The 20,038-nt window shown below is 44.6% G+C and overlaps 3 non-coding genes across 3 annotated transcripts; all 3 read left to right on the forward strand.

The window, feature by feature from the left end:
• Window positions 1-2,935: 2,935 nt before the first annotated feature.
• Window positions 2,936-3,008, forward strand: trnar-ccu (transfer RNA arginine (anticodon CCU)). Its single transcript has one exon. It is a non-coding gene; the product is annotated as a tRNA-Arg (tRNA).
• A 3,755-nt stretch (window positions 3,009-6,763) lies between these two features.
• Window positions 6,764-6,836, forward strand: trnar-ccu (transfer RNA arginine (anticodon CCU)). Its single transcript has one exon. It is a non-coding gene; the product is annotated as a tRNA-Arg (tRNA).
• Window positions 6,837-10,849: 4,013 nt separating this feature from the next.
• trnar-ucu (transfer RNA arginine (anticodon UCU)) lies at window positions 10,850-10,922 on the forward strand. Its single transcript has one exon. It is a non-coding gene; the product is annotated as a tRNA-Arg (tRNA).
• The last annotated feature ends 9,116 nt before the right edge of the window (window positions 10,923-20,038 follow it).

Below are 20,038 nucleotides of genomic sequence, written 5' to 3' on the forward strand. Positions count from 1 at the left end.
TAAACCAGGGATTGTGGATTCAAGTGTCATCTGGGGTGAAACATACTTTAGCTGGGCAACAAATGCTGAAACACTTATGGTGAACAATTACATGACAGTCAGGGAGCTTCAATTTAAATAAGCAAAATCCAGGTCGTTCCTGTCCACACCCTTCTCACTCTGTTGCTTCTTTCCAGTGGCACAAACCAATGCAATGCTTCGACCAAGATGTGCGCCATCCCAATTGAGGGGACAATGTCACTTGCAGGTTCCAGGCAGAAAATGCCCCTCTATTTCCTGTCTTCACTGTACCCAACACACCAGGCACACTTGCTACTTTGAAATTACATTACATGTACGATTCATGTTATCAGATTCAGTCGCCAAATACATCACACATTCATCGACCAAGCTGGAAAATTCCATCTTCAATGCTCTCTGGGCCACCACATTATAAAAATACTCTGCAGACAAACGCACAGTGTGCTGGGGTACTGAGCTGCACAGGCCAGGCAGTTGCAAGGCTCAATACCTGCTGTGAGCTGAGGTTCGGTCCTCTCAGCCAGGGGAGTTAGTGAACAGAAACAGTGATCAAGCTTCAATCACACAGATTTCTTGAGACCCATCTGTGCACTGCAGGATCGAACGCCTTCACCTTCATGATGTGGAAGTAACATAATGATGTATTTGACGATGATTGACATCATTCCCTTGTTGAACCCTTACAAACACTTGCAAATCTCTGAAGGAGTCCGAGGGCAGCGAACAGTTGTCACCAAATATCAAGGTCCATTGTCAGTCACAGCATATATCCAGCAATAGAAGCCTAATCAACATAGTGGTGCTTGTCAAATTGAAAGGCAGCATGCTGAAGGAAAGATTTGTAATCCTGATTCCTAATGATTGGCAGGACATTTCCAAGATAGTAAAATGTATCATTTAGCATGGGGCTTCAGGAAATCAAATGTGCTCACAACAACTACCAATCACTGCTAAAGCACGTGGAATTGGTAGATATGTTGATGGAAACAAAGTGAGTGGCCACAAGTACAGGTAGAATATAGTGAGAATGTACAGCAGTGACCAAGTGCATCAAGGCTGCTGATGCACTCATCTGGTCCTAGTGGTCTAATGGATAAGGCGGCATTGGCTTCCGGAGTCAGGGAATGTGGGTTTAAGTCCCATCTGGGGTGCGCTTGGTTTTAAATCATCTTCAATCTGTGAAAACAAGCTCTTTGTCCACATTGCTAAAATATTCAGCAATCAAATAGCTAAGTAAGAAGAGCAGTCCTGCAAATCAATGAAAATAACAGCCAGGGCAAGCAAGGAAACATCTGCAAAGCCACTTGTTTTTCACCGACAGTCAACATTTTGTCCAGCACTCAATTGTACGAAATGTTCACGCGCAAAATCAAGTCAGATCCTGTCACATCGTTCCTCGGATCTTTGGAACTGATACAATGTGATTGTGTATGAAAAGAAAGGGATGGCCCATAAAAAGGCATCAAATTTGACAGTGATCAGATACAGAAAAAGGGACAGGTTACAAGCACTGAAGAGGTTATTCATATAGGCCCAGTGGCCTGATGGCTAAGGCACTGGCCTCCTATGCCAGGGATTGTGGGTTCAAGTCCCATCTGGGGTAAAACAAACTCTAACTATGCAACAAATGCTAAAACACTTCCAGTCAACTGTTGTGTGACAGTTCGGTAGCTTCAATTTTAACTTACCAACCAATCGAGGTGGCTCCTGTCCAGCACCCTTCTCACTCTACCACTTCTTTCCAGTGGCACAAACCAATGCAATGCTTCCACCAAGCTGTGTTCCAACCCAATTCTGAGGGGACAATGTCACTTTCAGGTTCCAGAATCAGGGATTATGGATTCGCGCCCCATCTGGAATAAGCATGCTTTTCAATCTGTGAAAACCAGCTCTTTATCCACATTGCTGAAATATACAGTAATCAAATAGTGAAGTCAGCAGGGCAGTCTTGCAAATCAATGAAACTTGCAGCCAGGGCAAGCAGGGAAACATCTGTAAAGCCACTTGTTTTTCACCTGCAGTCAACATTTTGCCCAGCACTCAACTGTACGAAATGCTGACGCTCAAAAGCAAGTCAGATCCTGTCACATCATTGCTGGGATCTTTGGAACTGATACAATGTGAGTGTGCATGAAAAGAAAGGGATGGCCCATCAAATTTGGCAGTGATCAAAGCGACAGGTTACAAGCACGATGCACAAATTTCATATAGCCCCAGTGGTCTAATGGATAAGGCACTGGCCTCTTAAGACAGGGATTGTGGGTTTAAGTCCCATCTGGGGTGAAACAAACTCAAGCTGTGCAACAAATGCTGAAACACTTACAGTCAACTGTTGTGTGACAGTCAGGTAGTTTCAATTTTAACTTACCAACCAATCCAGGTAGTTCCTGTCCAGCACCCTTCTCACTCTGTCACTTCTTGCCAGTGGCACAAACCAATGAAATGCTTCGACCAAGATGTGCGCCATCCCAATTCTGAGGGGACAATGTCACTTGCAGGTTTCAGGCAGAAAATGCCCCTCTATTTCCTATCTTCACTGAACCCAACACGCCAGGCACACTTGCTACTTTGAAATTACATTACATGTACGATTCATGTTATCAAATTCAGTCGCCAAATAGGTATGTCAAAGGAACTATCATGTGAATCAATGAAACTTACAGCCAGGGCAAGCAAGGAAACCTCTGCAATATCACTTGCTTTTCACCTACAGTCAATATTTTGCCCAGCACTCAACTGTAACCAATTGTTGACGCTCAAAAGCAAGTCAGATCCAGTCTGGGATCTTTGGAACTGATTCAATGTGATTGTGTATGAAAAGAAGGGGATGGCCCATAAAAAGGACATCAAGTTTGGATGCAATTACATAAAGACAAATGGGCAGGTTACAAGCACCAAGCTCCAATCACACACAGCCCCAGTGGCCTAATGGATAAGGCACTAGCCTCCTAAGCCAGGGATTGTGGGTTCAAGTCCCATCTGGGGTGAAGTACATTTTGGCCCTGCCACAAATGCTCAAAGTACCTCCATGAACAGTGTTACATTTTGTAACTGTTACACAGCTTTCCTTTTAACTTACCAACCAATCCAGGTCGTTCCTGTCCAGTACCCTTCTTACTCTGTCACTCACTTTCCAGTGGCATAAACCAATGCAATGCTTCCACTAAGCAGTGCGCCATCCCAATACTCAGGGAACAATACAATGCCACCTGCATTTCCAGGCAGATAATGCCCCTTTAACGCCTCGTCTTCATTTTACCCAACACCCCAGGCACAATTGCGACTTTGAAATGTTGACATCGAATTACATTTCATGTACGATTCACGTTATCAGATTCAATCAGTGGCCAAATACATAGCACACTCAATAACGACAACAACTGCAACTTGCTTTTATATAGCGCCTTTAACGTAGTAAAACATCCCAAGGCACTTCACAGGAGCGTTATCAAACAAAATTGACACCGAGCCACATAAGGAGACGTAAGGACATGCTTGGTCAAAGAGGTAGGTTTTAAGGACCGTCTTAAAGGAGGAGAGAGAGGTAATGAGGCGGTGATGTTTAGGGAGGGAATTCCAGAGCTTAGGGCCTAGGCAGCTGAAGGCACGGCCACCAATGGTGGAGCGATTAAAATCGGGGATACGCAAGAGGCAAGAATTGCAGGAGCGCAGAGATCTCGTAGGGCTGGAGGAGGTGACAGAGATAGGGAGAGGTGAAGCCATGGAGGGATTTGAAAACAAGGATGAGAATTTTAAAATCGAGGCGTTCTCAGACTGCGAGCACAGTGATGGGTGAATGGGACTTGGTGCGATTTAGGATACGGGCAGCAGAGTTTTGAATGAGCTCAAGTTTATGGAGGGTGCAATATGGGAGGCCAGCCAGGAGAGCATTGGAATAGTCGAATCTCGAGGGAACAAAGTCTTGGATGAGGGTTTCAGCAGCAGGTGAGCTGAGGCGGTGGGGGATGGAGGCGGGCGATGTTATGAAGTTGGATGCAGGTAGTCTTGGTGATGGAGTGGACATGTGGTCAGAAGCTCATATCAGGGTCAAATAGTACTCCAAGGTTGCGAACTAAGGTTTAGCCTCAGACAGTGGCAAGTAAGAGGGACGGAGTTGGTGGTTAGGGAACGGAGTTTGTGGCAGGGACCAAAGACAATGGCATCAGTCTTCCCAATATTTAGTGGAGGAAATTTCGGCACATCCAGTAATGGATGTCAGACAAGCAGTGTGACAAATGAGAGATAGTGGAGGGGTCGAGAGAGATGGTGGTGAGGTAGAGCTGGGTATCATCAGCGAACATGTGGAACCTGACGTTGTGTTTTCGGATCATGTAGCCGAGGGGCAGAAGCTCGATGAGAAATAGGAGCGGGCCAAGGATAGATCCTTGGGGGATTCGAGAGGTAACGGTGTGAGAGTGGGAAGAGAAGTCATTGCAGGTGATTCCCTGGTTACGACTGGATAGATAAGAATGGGAGCAGGTGAGCGCAGTCCCAACCAGCTGGACAACGGAGGAGAGGCGTTGCAGAAGGATGTTGTCATCAACCGTGTCAAAGACTGCAGACAGGTCAAGAAGGATGAGAAGGGATAATTTACCATGGTCACAGTCACATAGTGAACAGATACAATAAACGGACTGACAACAATCAAGCTTCAATCACACAGATTCCTTGAGACCCACCTGTGCACTATGGCATCGAATGCCTTCACCTTCATGATGTGGAAGTAACATAATGATGTCATTTGACGACGATTGATATCATTACCGTGTGTTTTCGTGGGTTCAAGTCCCATCAGGGATGAGCTTGGTTTTAAATAAACTTCATTCTGTGAAAACCAACTCATTGTCCTGCTTGCTGAAATATACAGTGATCAAATAGTTAAGTCAGGAGAGCAGTCTTGCAAATCAATTAAACTTGCAGCCAGGGCAAGCAAGGAAACCTCTGCAAAGCCACTTGCTTTTCACCTACAGTCAACATTTTGCCCAGCACTCAACTGTACCAATTGTTGATGCTCAAAAGCAAGTCAGATCCTGTCACGTCATTGCTGGGATCTTTGGAACTGATACATTGTGATTGTGTATCAAAAGAAAGGGAAGGCCGAAAAAAGGCATCAAATTTGGCAGTGAATAGATAGGGACAAGCGAGCAGGTTACAAGCACCAAGATTAAAATTCATGCAGCCCCAGTGGCCGAATGGATAAGTCACTGGCCTCTTAAGCCAGGGATTGTGGGTTCATAGTCCCATCTGGAGTTTGAAACAAACTGTACCTGTGCAACAAATGCTGAAACACTTATGGTGAACTACTGCATGACAGTCAGGTAGCTTCAATTTTAACTTACCAACCAATCCAAATAGTTCCTGTCCAGCACCCGTTTCACTCTGTCGCTTCTTTCCAGTGGCAGAAACCAATGCAATGCTTCGACCAAGATGTGCGCCATCCCAATTCTGAGGGGACAATGTCACTTGCAGGTACGAGGCATATAATGCCCCTCTATTTCCTATCTTCACTTTCTCCAGCACGCTTGCTACTGCGAAAATACATTACATGTACGATTCATGTAATCGCCAAATACATCACACATTCTTCTTCGAAGCTGGAAAACTCCATCTTCAATGCTCTCTGGGCTACCACATTATAAAAATACTCGGCAGATAAACGCACAGTGTGCTGGGGTACTGAGCTGCACAAGCCAGGCAGTTGCAAGGCTCAACACCTGCTGTGAGCCGAGGTTCGCTCCTCTCAGCCAGGGGAGGTAGTGAACAGATACAGTGAGTCGATTGACAATAATCAAGCTTCAATCACACAGATTTCTTGAGATCCATCTGTGCACTGCAGGATCGAATGCCTTCACCTTCATGACGTGGAAGTGAGAGAATGATGTATTTGACGATGATTGACATCATTCCCTTGTTAAACCCTTACAAACACTCACGAATCTCTGAAGGAGTCCCCAGCCCGCTAACAGTTGTCACCAAATATCAAGGTCCATTGTAAGTCAGAGCATATATCCAGCAATAGAAGCCTAATCAACATAGCGGTGATTGTCAAATTGAAGGGCAGCATGCTGAAGGAAAGATTTGTAAACCTGATTCCGAATGATAGGCAGTGACATTACCACGATAGTAAAATGTATCATTTAGCATGGGGCTTCAGGAAATCAAATGAGCTCACAACAACTACCAATCACTGCTAAAGTGTGTGGAATTGGTAGATATGTTGATGGAAACAAAGTGAGTGGCCACAAGGATAGGGAGAATATCGTGAGAATGGAGAGCACTGACCAAGTGCACCAAAGCTGCTCACATCGTCTTGTGGCCCCACTGGCCTAATGGATAAGGCACTGATTTCCTAATGGCAGGGATTGTAAACATCCCATCAAGTGTGAGCTTGGTTTTAAATTGCTTCATTCTGTGAAAACCAGCTCTTTGTCCACAATGCTGAAATATTCAGTGATCAAAGGAACCATCATGTGAATTAATGAAACTTACAGCCAGGGCAAGCAAGGAAACCTCTGCAATATCACTTGCTTTTCACCTACAGTCAATATTTTGCCCAGCACTCAACTGTAACCAATTGTTGACGCTCAAAAGCAAGTCAGATCCAGTCTGGGATCTTTGGAACTGATTCAATGTGATTGTGCATGAAAAGAAGGGGATGGCCCATAAAAAGGGCATCAAGTTTGGATGCAATTACATAAAGACAAATGGGCAGGTTACAAGCACCAAGCTCCAATCACACACAGCCCCAGTGGCCTAATGGATAAGGCACTGGCCTCCTAAGCCAGGAATTGTGGGTTCAAGTCCCATCTGGGGTGAAGTACATTTTGGCCCTGCCACAAATGCTCAAAGTACCTCCATGAACAGTGTTACATTTTGTAACTGTGACACAGCTTTCCTTTTAACTTACCAACCAATCCAGGTCGTTCCTGTCCAGCACCCTTCTTAATCTGTCACTCACTTTCCAGTGGCATAAACCAATGCAATGCTTTTACTAAGCAGTGCGCCATCCCAATACTCAGGGAACAATACAATGCCACCTGCATTTCCAGGCAGATAATGCCCCTTTAACGCCTAGTCTTCATTTTACCCAACACCCCAGGCACAGTTGCGACTTTGAAATGTTGACATCGAATTACATTTCATGTACGATTCACGTTATCAGATTCAATCAGTGGCCAAATACATAGCACACTCAATAACGACAACAACTGCAACTTGCTTTTATATAGCGCCTTTAACGTAGTAAAACATCCCAAGGCACTTCACAGGAGCGTTACCAAACAAAATTTGACACCGAGCCACATAAGGAGACGTAAGGACATGCTTGGTCAAAGAGGTAGGTTTTAAGGACCGTCTTAAAGGAGGAGAGAGAGGTAATGAGGCGGAGATGTTTAGGGAGGGAATTCCAGAGCTTAGGGCCTAGGCAGCTGAAGGCACGGCCACCAATGGTGGAGCGATTAAAATCGGGGATACGCAAGAGGCAAGAATTGCAGGAGCGCAGAGATCTCGTAGGGCTGGAGGAGGTTACAGAGCTAGGGAGAGGCGGAGCCATGGAGGGATTTGAAAACAAGGATGAGAATTTTAAAATCGAGGCGTTCTCGGACCGGGAGCCAGTGTAGATCAGCGAGCACAGTGATGGGTGAATGGGACTTGGTGCGATTTAGGATACGAGCAGCAGAGTTGAATGAGCTCAAGTTGATGGAGGGTGCAATATGGGAGGCCAGCCAGGAGAGCATTGGAATAGTCGAATCTCGAGGTAACAAAGGCTTGGATGAGGGTTTCAGCAGCAGGTGAGCTGAGGCGGTGGGGGATGGAGGCGGGCGATGTTATAGAGGTGGATGCAGGCAGTCTTGGTGATGGAGTGGATATGTGGTCAGAAGCTCATCTCAGGGTCAAATAGGACTCCAAGGTAGCGAACCATCTGGTTTAGCCTCAGACAGTGGTAAGTGAGAGGGATGGAGTTGGTGGTTAGGGAACGGAGTTTGTGGCAGGGACCAAAGACAATATGGCATCAGTCTTCCCAATATTTAGTGGAGGAAATTTTGGCGCATCCAGTAATGGATGTCAGACAAGCAGTGTGACAAATGAGAGATAGTGGAGGGGTCGAGAGAGATGGTGGTGAGGTAGAGCTGGGTATCATCAGCGAACATGTGGAACCTGACGTTGTGTTTTCGGATCATGTAGCCGAGGGGCAGAAGCTCGATGAGAAATAGGAACGGGCCAAGGATAGATCCTTGGGGTACTCGAGAGGTAACGGTGCGGGAGTGGGAAGAGAAGCCATTGCAGGTGATTCCCTGGTTACGACTGGATAGATAAGAATGGAAGCAGGTGAGCGCAGTCCCAACCAGCTGGACAACAGAGGAGAGGCGTTGCAGAAGGATGTTGTCGTCAACCGTGTCAAAGACTGCAGACAGGTCAAGAAGGATGAGAAGAGATAATTTACCATGGTCACTGTCACATATCATGTCATTTGCAACTTTGATAAGGGCCGTTTCAGTACTGTGGCAAGCAGTACTCCTCCAAGGTATTTAATTCTTGCAGCAAATGCTTTCTGGGCTACCACATTACAAGAATACTCAGCAGGCAAATGCGCAGTGTGCTGGGGTACTGAGCTGCACAGGCCAGGCAATTGCAAGGCTCTATTCCTGCTGTGAGCTGAGGTTCGCTCCTCTCAGCCAGGGGAGGTAGTGAACAGATACAGTAAACGGACTGACAATAATCAAGCTCCAATCACACAGATTCCTTGAGACCCACCTGTGCACTGCAGGATCGAATGCCTTCACCTTCATGATATGGAAATAACATAATGATGTCATTTGACGATGATTGATATCATTACCATGTATTTTTGTGGGTTCAAGTCCCATCGGGGATGAGCTTGGTTTTAAATCAACTTCATTCTGTGAAAACCAACTCATTGTCCTGCTTGCTGAAATATACAGTGATCAAATAGCTAAGTCAGGAGAGCAGTCTTGCAAATCAATGAAACTTGCAGCCAGGGTAAGCAAGGAAACCTCTGCAAAGCCACTTGCTTTTCACCTACAGTCAACATTTTGCCCAGCACTCAACTGTACCAATTGTTGACGCTCAAAAGCAAGTCAGATCCTGTCACGTCTTTGCTGGGATCTTTGGAACTGATACAATGTGATTGTGTATCAAAAGAAAGGGATGGCCGACAAAAAGGCACCAAATTTGGCAGCGAATCGATAGGGACAAGCGAGCAGGTTACAAGCATCAAGATTAAAATTCATACAGCCCCAGTGGCCTAATGGATAAGGCACTGGCCTCTTAAGCCAGGGATTGTGGGTTCATAGTCCCATCTGGAGTTTGAAACAAACTGTACCTGTGCAACAAATGCTGAAACACTTATGGTGAACTACTGCATGACAGTCAGGTAGCTTCAATTTTAACTTACCAACCAATCCAAATAGTTCCTGTCCAGCACCCGTCTCACCCTGTCGCTTCTTTCAAGTGGCAGAAACCAATGCAATGCTTCGACCAAGATGTGCGCCATCCCAATTCTGAGGGGGCAATGTCACTTGCAGGTACTAGGCGTATAATGCCCCTCTATTTCCTATCTTCACTGAACCCAACACGCAAGGCACACTTGCTACTGTGAAATTACATTACATGTACGATTCATGTTATCAAATTCAGTCGCCAAATACATCACACATTCTTCTTCCAAGCTGGAAAATTCCATCTTCAATGCTCTCTGGTCTACCACATTATAAAAATACTCGGCAGACAAATACACAGTGATGGGGTACTGAGCTGCACAGGCCAGGCTGTTGCAAGGCTCAATACTTGCTGTGAGCTGAGGTTAGCTCCTCTCAGCCAGGGGAGATACTGAACAGATACAGTGAGTCGATTTACAATAATCAAGCTTCAATCACACAGATTTCTTGACACCCATCTGTGCACTGCAGGATCGAACGCCTTCACCTTGATGATGTGGAAGTAACATAATGATGTATTTGACGATGATTGACATCATTCCCTTGTTGAACACTCGCGAATCTCTGAAGGAGTCCGCAGCCCGCTAACAGTTGTCACCAAATATCAAGGTCCATTGTAAATCAGAGCATTTTTCCAGCAAGAGAAGTCTAATCAATGCAGCGGTGCTTGTCAAATTGAAGGGCAGCATGCTGATGGAAAGATTTGTAAACCTGATTCCCAATGATCGGCAGTGACATTTCCAAGATCGTAAAATGTATCATTCAGCATGGGGCTTCAGGAAATCAAATAAGCTCACAACAACTACCAATCACTGATGAAGTGTGTGGAATTGGTAGATATGTTGATGGAAACAAAGGGAGTGGCCACAAGGACAGGTAGAATAGTGAGAATGTGGAGCACTGACCAAGTGCATCAAGGCTGGTTATGCACTCATCTGACCCTAGTGGTCGAATGGATAAGGCACTGGCTTCCAGAATCAGGGATTATGGATTTGCGCCACATCTGGAATAAGAATGCTTTTCAATCTGTGAAAACCAGCTCTTTGTCCACATTGCTGAAATATGCAGCAATCAAATAGTGAAGTCAGCAGGGCAGTCTTGCAAATCAATGAAACTGGGAACCAGGGCAAGCAGGGAAACATCTGTAAAGCCACTTGTTTTTCACCTGCAGTCAACATTTTGCCCAGCACACAACTGTACGAAATGCTGACGCTCAAAAGCAAGTCAGATCCTGTCACATCATTGCTGGGATCTTTGGAACTGATACAATGTGATCGTGCATGAAAAGAAAGGGATGGCCCATCAAATTTGGCAGTGATCAGATACAGACAAAGCGACAGGTTACAAGCAAGATGCACAAATTTTATATAACCCCAGTGGCCTAATGGATAAGGCACTGGCCTTCTAAGCCAGGGATTGTGGGTTCAAGTCCCATCTGGGGTGCAATATACTTTAGCTGGGCAACAAATGCTGAAACACTGACAATGAACAATTGTATGATAATCATGGAGCTACAATTTTCACTTACCAACCAATCCAGGTAGTTCCTGTCCAGCACTCTTCTCACTCTGTCACTTCTTGCCAGTGGCACAAACCAATGCAATGCTTCTACCAAGGTGTGTGCCATCCCAATTCTGAGGGGACCATGTCACTTGCAGGTACTAAGCATATAATGCCCCTCTATTTCCTATCTTCACTTTACCCAGCACACTTGCTTCTGTGAAAGTACGATTCATGTTATCCGATTCAGTCGCCAAATACATCAATCATTCTTCTTTCAAGCTGGAAAATTCCATCTTCAATGCTCTCTGGGCTACCACATTATAAAAATACTCGGCAGACAAATACACAGTGCTGGGGTACTGAGCTGCACAGGCCAGGCAATTTCAAGGCTCAATACTTGCTGTGAGCCGAGGTTAGATCCTCTCAGCCAGGGGAGTTAGTGAACAGATACAGTGATCAAGCTTCAATCACACAGATTTCTTGAGACCCATCTGTGCACTGCAGGATCGAATGCCTTCACCTTCATGACGTGGAAGTAACATAATGATGTATTTGACGATGATTGACATCATTCCCTTGTTGAACCCTTACAAACACTCGCGAATCTCTGAAGGTGTCCGAGGCCAGCTAACAGTTGTCACCAAATATCAAGGTCCATTATAAGTCAGAGCATATATCCAGCAATCAACGTAGCACTGCTTGTCAAATTGAAGGGCAGCATGCTGAAGGAAAGATTTCTAAACCTGATTCCTAATGATTGGCAGTGACATTTCCAAGATAGTAAAATGTATCATTTAGCATGGGGCTTCAGGAAATCAAATGTGCTCACAACAACTATCAATCACTGCTAAAGCATGTGGAATTGATAGTTATGTTGATGGAAACAAAGTGAGCGGCCACAAGGACAGGTAGAATATAGTGAGAATGTAGAGCACTGACCAAGTGCATCAAGGCTGCTTATGCGTTCATCGTGGCCTAATGGACAAGGCACTGGCTTCTGGAGTCAAAAATTGTGGGTTCAAGTTCCATCTGGGGTGAAACAAACTCTAGCTGTGCAACAAATGCTGAAACACTTACAGTCAAATATTGTGTGACAGGTCAGTAGCTTCAATTTTAACTGAACAACCAGTCGAGGTGGCTCCTGTCCAGCACCCTTCTCACTCTGTCACTTCTTTCCAGTGGCACAAACCAATGCAATGCTTCCACCAAGCTGTGTTCCATCCCAATTCTGAGGGAACAATGTCACTTGAAGGTTCCAGGAAGATAATCCAGGAGGCGAGACTGTCACTTAGATTTAGCAGAAATAAACTGGAAACAGCTACTTGAAGGTAAATCAGTGTCAGAGCAGTGAGAGACATTTAAGGGGTTCAGGGTAAACATGTTCCCACAAAGAAGAAGGGAGGGGCTGCCAAATCTAGAGCCCTCTGGATGTCAAGAAGCATTCAGGGTAAGATAAAGCAGAAAAAGAAAGCCTGTGATAGTCACCGGGAACTCAATACAACGGAAAGTTTAGAGGAGTATACACAGTGCAGGGGTGAAGTTAAAAAGGCAATTAGGAAAGCAAAGAGAGGGCATGAAAAAATATTAGCAGGTAAAATCAAAGAAAACCCAAAGATATTTTATAAATACATTAGTGCAAGACGATAACTAAGGAAAGAGTAGGGCCCATTAGAGACCAAAAAGGTAAACTATGTGTGGAGATGGAAGATGTGGGTATGGTTCTTCACAAAGGAGAGGGATAATGCAGGGATTGAAGTTAAGGAGGAGGAGTGTGAAATATTGGATGGGATAAACATAGTGAGAGAGGAAATATTAAGGGGATTAGCATCTTTGAAAGTGGATAAATCAACAGGGCCGGATGAAATGTATCCCAGGCTGTTAAAAGAAGCCAGGGAGGAAATAGCGGAGGCTTTAACATTCATTTTCCAAACTTCACTGGATACAGGCGTGGTGCCGGAGGATTGGAGGACTGCGAATGTTGTACCGTTGTTTAAAAAGGGAGCGAAGGATAGACCGAGTGATTACAGGCCAGTCAGCCTAACCTTGGTGGTGGGCAAATTATTGGAATCAATTCTGAGGGATAGGATAAACTGTCACTTAGAAAGGCACAGACTAATCAAGGACAGTCAGCACGGATTTGTTAAGGGGAGGCGTGTCGACTAACTTGATTGAATTTTTCCAGGAGGTGATAAGGAGGATTGATGAGGATAGTGCAATTGATGTAGTCTACATGGATTTTAGCAAGGCTTTTGACAAGGTCCCACATGGCAGATTGGTCAAAAAAGTAAAGGCCCATGGGATCCAAGGGAATGTGGCAAATTGGATCCAAAATTGGCTCAGTGGCAGGAAGCAAAAGGTAATGGTCGACGGGTGTTTTTGCGACTGGAAGGCTGTTTCCAGTGGGGTGCTGCAGGGCTCATTACTAGGTCCTTTGCTTTTTGTGGTATGCATTAACGATTTGGACTTAAACGTAGGGGGCATGATTAAGAAGTTTGCAGATGAAACAAAGATAGGCCGTGTGGTTGATAGTGAGGAGGAAAGCTGTAGACTGCAGGAAGGTTTCAATGGACTGGACAGATGGGCAGAAAAGTGGCAAATGGAGTTCAATCCGGGGAAGTATGAGGTAATGCATTTGGGGAGAGCAAACAAGGCAAGGGAATACACAATAAATGGGAGGATACTGAGAGATGTAGAGGAAGTGAGGGACCTTGGAATGCATGTCCACAGATCCCCGAAGGGAGCAGGACACGTAGACTGCGCACAGTTCTGGTCACGACATTACAGGAAGGATGTAATTGCACTGGAGAGGTGCAGAGGAGATTTATGAGGATGTTTCCAGGACTGGAGAATTTTAGCTATGATGACAGATTGGATAGGCTGGGGTTGTTTTCCTTGGAACAGAGGAGGCTGTGGGGTGATTTGATTGAGGTGTACAAAATTATGAGGGGCCGAGATAGAGTGGATAGGAAGGACCTATTTCCCTTAGTGGAGGGATCAATAACCAGGGGGCATAGACTGAAAGTGTTCGGTAGAAGGATTAGGACAGAAATGAGGTAAGTTCTTTTCACTCAGAGGATGGTGGGGGTCTGGAACTCACTGCCTGAGAGGGTGGTAGAGGGAGAAATCCTCAACTCATTTAAAAAATACCTGGATGTGTACCTGAACAATAGTGACCTGCAGGACTACAGACCAAATGCGGGAAAGTGGGATTCGGCTGGGTGGCTCGTTTCTCAGCCGGCGCGGACACGATGGGACGAAAGGCCTCCTTCTGTGATGTAAAGTTTCAATGATAATGCCTCTCTATCTTGTTTCTTCATTTTACCCAACACCCCAGGCAAACTTGCTACTTTGAAATGTGGGCACGCAATTACATTCCATGTACGATTCATGTTATCAGATTCAGTGGCAAAATACATCACACATTCTTCTTCCAGGCTGGAAAATTCCATCTTCAAATGCTCTCTGGGCTACCGCATTACAAAAATACCCGGCAGGCAAATGCACAGTGTGCTGGGGTACTGAGCTGCACAGGCCAGGCAGTTGCCAGGCTCAATACCTGCTGTGAGCTGAGGTTAACTCCTCTCAGCCAGGGGAGGTAGTGAACAGATACAGTGAGCAGATTGACAATAATCAAGCTTCAATCACACAGATTTCTTAACACCCACCTGTGCACTGCGGCATCGAATGCCTTCACCTTCATGATATGGAAGTAACATAATAATGTTTTTGATGATGACGGACATTGTGGGGTTCATACCCACTTTTAAACAAAGACATTTGAAAACCTGCAAACACAGTAATGTGGTAAACTGTGTTTTCACAAATCCTGCTTTTCCCTCAATGACGCTGATGGTATTGGAGAAGTATGAGTTTCGGGATTGAAGACATTGTACTGTGAATAGATATCTAGATTATTAAATCCATAATCTAGATGATAATATTAAGCTTAAAGTGTTGTCAGGGTTTTAAAACACATGGGCTTTTGGAAGCACAAGCCTTTCAACACAGCAGGGGGTAATGTAAGAAAAGGCAACGAGGGCATAGATCAAAGGCTTTGGATCGGGAAAGCATTGATAGGTGTGAACAAAGCATGGGCCTCTCAATCCTATCTGGTAATCTGTTCAAAGAACTGGGATTTGTAAAACATCAAATAGTATTGCATCCAGCATATGGTCAAATGGTATAACGAATGGATTTGAGTCACTGAAGCAATCAAAATTGGAGACGTCAGGAATGTCTGTGCATAGAAATGAAAGGGGCTATCTCTACATGAAAGGCCATAAACAGAGACAGTAAAGGGGCCTTTTACGTTCCATGGTTCAAGCACATGGTCTTTTCTACATTAAAGGGTCTCCAGTCACATGATCAAAGCCTAAACTGTCAATCATTGAGTTTTGTTACTGATTGAGGCACAGCAACAGGGACAAAATGATGGCACTCTCCAATCCTAAGTCCTATTAGTAAAAACAATATAAAAAGACTTTGAAAGAAGAACAACCTCTTCACCAGCTGCAGTCACAAGGAACACACACTGCAGTCGAACATCATGGAGGAAGAACAGGACCTTGTGGACTGAAGAGCTGAAATAATCTCAGGCCTCAATAAGCAAACTCGCTGGTTTAAAGGTTGTAAATGTATTAATGATTTGCCTAATTTGTGTACGAATTGTTTAAACATTATATTATAACATTGCAATTATTAAATATAATGGGATTTTATAGAGGAAAGTTACATGTATAGTTGGATTTTGCTTCATGAATGCTCGTAGGAATTATAACATCATGAAATAATTATTTTTGATTAATGAAAGTACCATGAATGAGGGTGACTTTCTTTGCTTGACGATTCGTCCAGTTCCAAGAATCATAGGAAATAAGACATACCCTACAACATCATTGCCTTGTGTTTCTGAACCCATACGAACCCTCGCGAGTCTCTGATGGATTCCCCAGCCCGCTAACAATTGTTACCAAATATCAAGGTCCATTATAAGTCAAAGTATATATCCAGGAATAGAAGCCTAATCAACGTAGTGGTGCTTGTCAAAGCTGAAGGAAAGATTTGTAAACCTGATTCCCAATGATAGGCAGTGACATTTCCAAGATTGTAAAATGTATCATTTGGCATGGGGCTTCAGGAAATCAAATAAGCTCACAACAACTACCAATCACTGCTGAAGTGTGTGGAATTGGTAGATATGTTGATGGAAACAAAGGGAGTGGCCACAAGGACAGGTCGAATAGTGAGAATGTCGAGCACTGACCAAGTGCATCAAGGCTGGTTATGCACTCATCTGACCCTAGTGGCCGAATGGATAAAGCACTGGCTTCCAGAATCAGGGATTATGGATTCGCGCCCCATCTGGAATAAGCATGCTTTTCAATCTGTGAAAACCAGCTCTTTATCCACATTGCTGAAATATACTGTAATCAAATAGTGAAGTCAGCAGGGCAGTCTTGCAAATCAATGAAACTAACAGCCAGGGAAACATCTGTAAAGCCACTTGTTTTTCACCTACAGTCAACATTTTGCCCAGCACTTAACTGTACGAAATGCTGACGCTCAAAAGCAAGTCAGATCCTGTCACATCATTGCTGGGATCTTTGGAACTGATACAATGTGATCGTGCATGAAAAGAAAGGGATGGCCCATCAAATTTGGCAGTGATCAGATACAGACAAAGCGACAGGTTACAAGCACGATGCACAAATTTCATATAGCCCGAGTGGCCTAATGGATAAGGCACTGGCCTCCTAAACCAGGGATTGTGGGTTCAAGTCCCATCTGTGGTCCAATCTCCTTCAGCTGGGCAACAAATGCTGAAACACTGACAATGAACAATTACATGACAATCATGGAGCTTCAATTTTCACTTACCAACCAATCCAGGTCGTTCCTGTCCAGCACTTGTCTCATTCTGTCACTTCTTGCCAGTGGCACAAACCAATGCAATGCTTCCACAAAGATGTGTGCCATCCCAATTCTGAGGGGACAATGTCACTTGCAGGTACAAGGCCAATAATGCCCCTCTATTTCCTATCTTCACTTTACCCAGCACACTTGCTTCTGTGAAATTACATTATATGGACGATTCATGTTATCCGATTCAGTCGCCAAATACATCACACATTCTTCTTTCAAGCTGGAAAATTCCATCTTCAATGCTCTCTGGGCTACCACATTATAAAAATACTCGGCAGACAAATACACAGTGCTGGGGTACTGAGCTGCACAGGCCAGGCAATTTCAAGGCTCAATACTTGCTGTGAGCCGAGGTTAGCTCCGCTCAGCCAGGGGAGGTAGTGAACAGATCAAGCTTCAATCACACAGATTTCTTGAGACCCATCTGTGCACTGCAGGATCGAACGCATTCACCTTCATGACGTGGAAGTAACATAATGATGTATTTGACGATGATTGACATCATTCCCTTGTTGAACCCTTACAAACATTCGCGAATCTCTGAAGGAGTCCGAGGCCAGCTAACAGTTGTCACCAAATATCAAGGTCCATTGTAAGTCAGAGCATATATCCAGCAATCAACGTAGCACTGCTTGTCAAATTGAAGGGCAGCATGCTGAAGGAAAGATTTGTAAACCTGATTCCTAATGATTGGCAGTGACATTTCCAAGATAGTATGGGGCTTCAGGAAATCAAATGTGCTCACAACAACTACCAATCACTGCTAAAACATGCGGAATTGGTAGTTATGTTGATGGAAACAAAGTGAGTGGCCACAAGGACATGCAGAATATAGTGAGAATGTAGAGCACTGACCAAGTGCATCAAGGTTGCTTGAACACTTATGTGGTGCTAGTAGCCTAATGGATAAGGCACTGGTTTCTATGAATCAGAGATAGTGGGTTTGAGTCTGGTCTGGGGTGAGCTTAGCTTTAAATCATCTTCATGCTGTGAAAACAAGCTCTTTGTCCACATTGCTGAAATCTGTAGCAATCAAATAACTAAGTCAGAAGAGCAGTTTTGCAAATAAATGAAACTTGCAGCCAGGGCAAGCAAGGGAACATCTGCAAAGTCACTTGCTTTTCACATAAAATTAACATTTTGCCCAGCACTCAACTGTACGAATTGATGACGTGCAAAAGCAAGTCAGATCCTGTCACGTCATTGCTGGGATCTTTGGAACTGATACAATGTGATTATGCATGAAAAGAAAGGGATGGCCCATAAAAAGGCATCAAATTTGGCAGTGATCAGATACAGACAATGGGACAAGTTACAAGCACTAAGCTAGCATAACACACAGCCCCATTGGCCTAATGGATAAGGCACTGGCTTCCTAAGCCAGGGATTGTGGGTTCAAGTCCCATCTGGGGTGAAACCAACTCTACCTGTGTAACGAATGCTAAAACACTTACAGTGAACTGTTGCTTGACAGTCAGGTAACTTCAATTTTAACTTACAAACATCCAGGTGGTTCTTGTCCAGCACCTTTCTCACTCTGTCACTTCTTTCCAGTGGCACAAACCAATGCAATGCTCCACCAAGCTGTGTATCAACCCAATTCTGAGGGGACAATGTCACCTCCACGTTCCTGGCAGATAATCCAGGGGGCGAGACTGTCACTTAGATTTAGGAGAAGTAAAGTGGAAACAGCTACTCGAAGGTAAATCAGTGTCAGAGCAGTGGGAGACATTTAAGGGGTTCAGGGTAAACATGTTCCCACAAAGAAAAAGGGAGGAGCTGCCAAATCTAGAGCCCCCTGGATGTCAAGAAGCATTCAGGGTAAGATAAAGCAGAAAAAGAAAGCCTGTGATAGTCACCGGGAACTCAACACTACGGAAAGTTTAAAGGAGTATACAAAATGCGGGGGTGAAGTTAAAAAGACAATTAGGAAAGCAAAGAGAGGGCATGAAAAAATATTAGCAGGTAAAATCAAAGAAAACCCAAAGATGTTTTATAAATACATTAGTGCAAGAGGATAACTAAGGAAAGAGTACGGCCTAATAGAGGTGGAAGATGTGGGTATGGTTCTTAATGAATACTTTGCATCTGCCTTCACAAAGGAGAGGGATGATACCGGGATTGAAGTTAAGGAGGAGGAGTGTGAAATATTGGATGGGATAAACATAGTGAGAGAGGAAGTATTAAGGGGATTAGCATCTTTGAAAGTGGATAAATCAACAGGGCCGGATGAAATGTATCCCAGGCTGTTAAAAGAAGCCAGGGAGGAAATAGCGGAGGCTTTAACATTCATTTTCCAAACTTCACTGGATACAGGAGTGGTGCCGGAGGATTGGAGGACTGCTAATGTTGTACCGTTGTTTAAAAAGAGAGCGAAGGATAGACCGAGTGATTACAGGCCAGTCAGCCTAACCTCAGTGGTGGGCAAATTATTGGAATCAATTCTGAGAGACAGGATAAACCATCATTTAGAAAGGCACAGACTAATCAAGGACAGTCAGCACGGATTTGTTAAGGGGAGGCGCGTCGACTAACTTGATTGAATTTTTCCAGGAGGTGATAAGGAGGATCGATGAGGGTAGTGCAGTTGATGTAGTCTACATGGATTTTAGCAAGGCTTTTGACAAAGTCCCACATGGCAGATTGGTCCATAAAGTAAAGGCCCATGGGATCCAAGGGAATGTGGCAAATTGGATCCAAAATTGGCTCAGTGGCAGGAAGCAAAGGGTAATGGTCGACGGGTGTTTTTGTGACTGGAAGGCTGTTTCCAGTGGGGTGCCGCAGGGCTCATTACTAGGTCCTTTGCTTTTTGTGGTATACATTAACGATTTGGACTTAATCGTGGGGGCATGATTAAGAAGTTTGCGGATGACACAAAGATAGGCCGTGTGGTTGATAGTGAGGAGGAAACCTGTAGACTGCAGGAAGGTATCAATGGACTGGTCAGATGGGCAGAAAAGTGGCAAATGGAGTTCAATGCGGAGAAGTATGAGGTAATGCATTTGGGGAGAGCAAACAAGGCAAGGGAATACACAATAAATGGGAGGATACTGAGAGGTGTAGAGGAAGTGAGGGACCTTGGAGTGCATGTCCACAGATCCCTGAAGGTAGCAGGATACGTCGATAAGGTGGTT

Source organism: Heptranchias perlo, chromosome 11, assembly GCF_035084215.1.
Source record: "Heptranchias perlo isolate sHepPer1 chromosome 11, sHepPer1.hap1, whole genome shotgun sequence".
NCBI lineage: Eukaryota > Metazoa > Chordata > Chondrichthyes > Hexanchiformes > Hexanchidae > Heptranchias > Heptranchias perlo.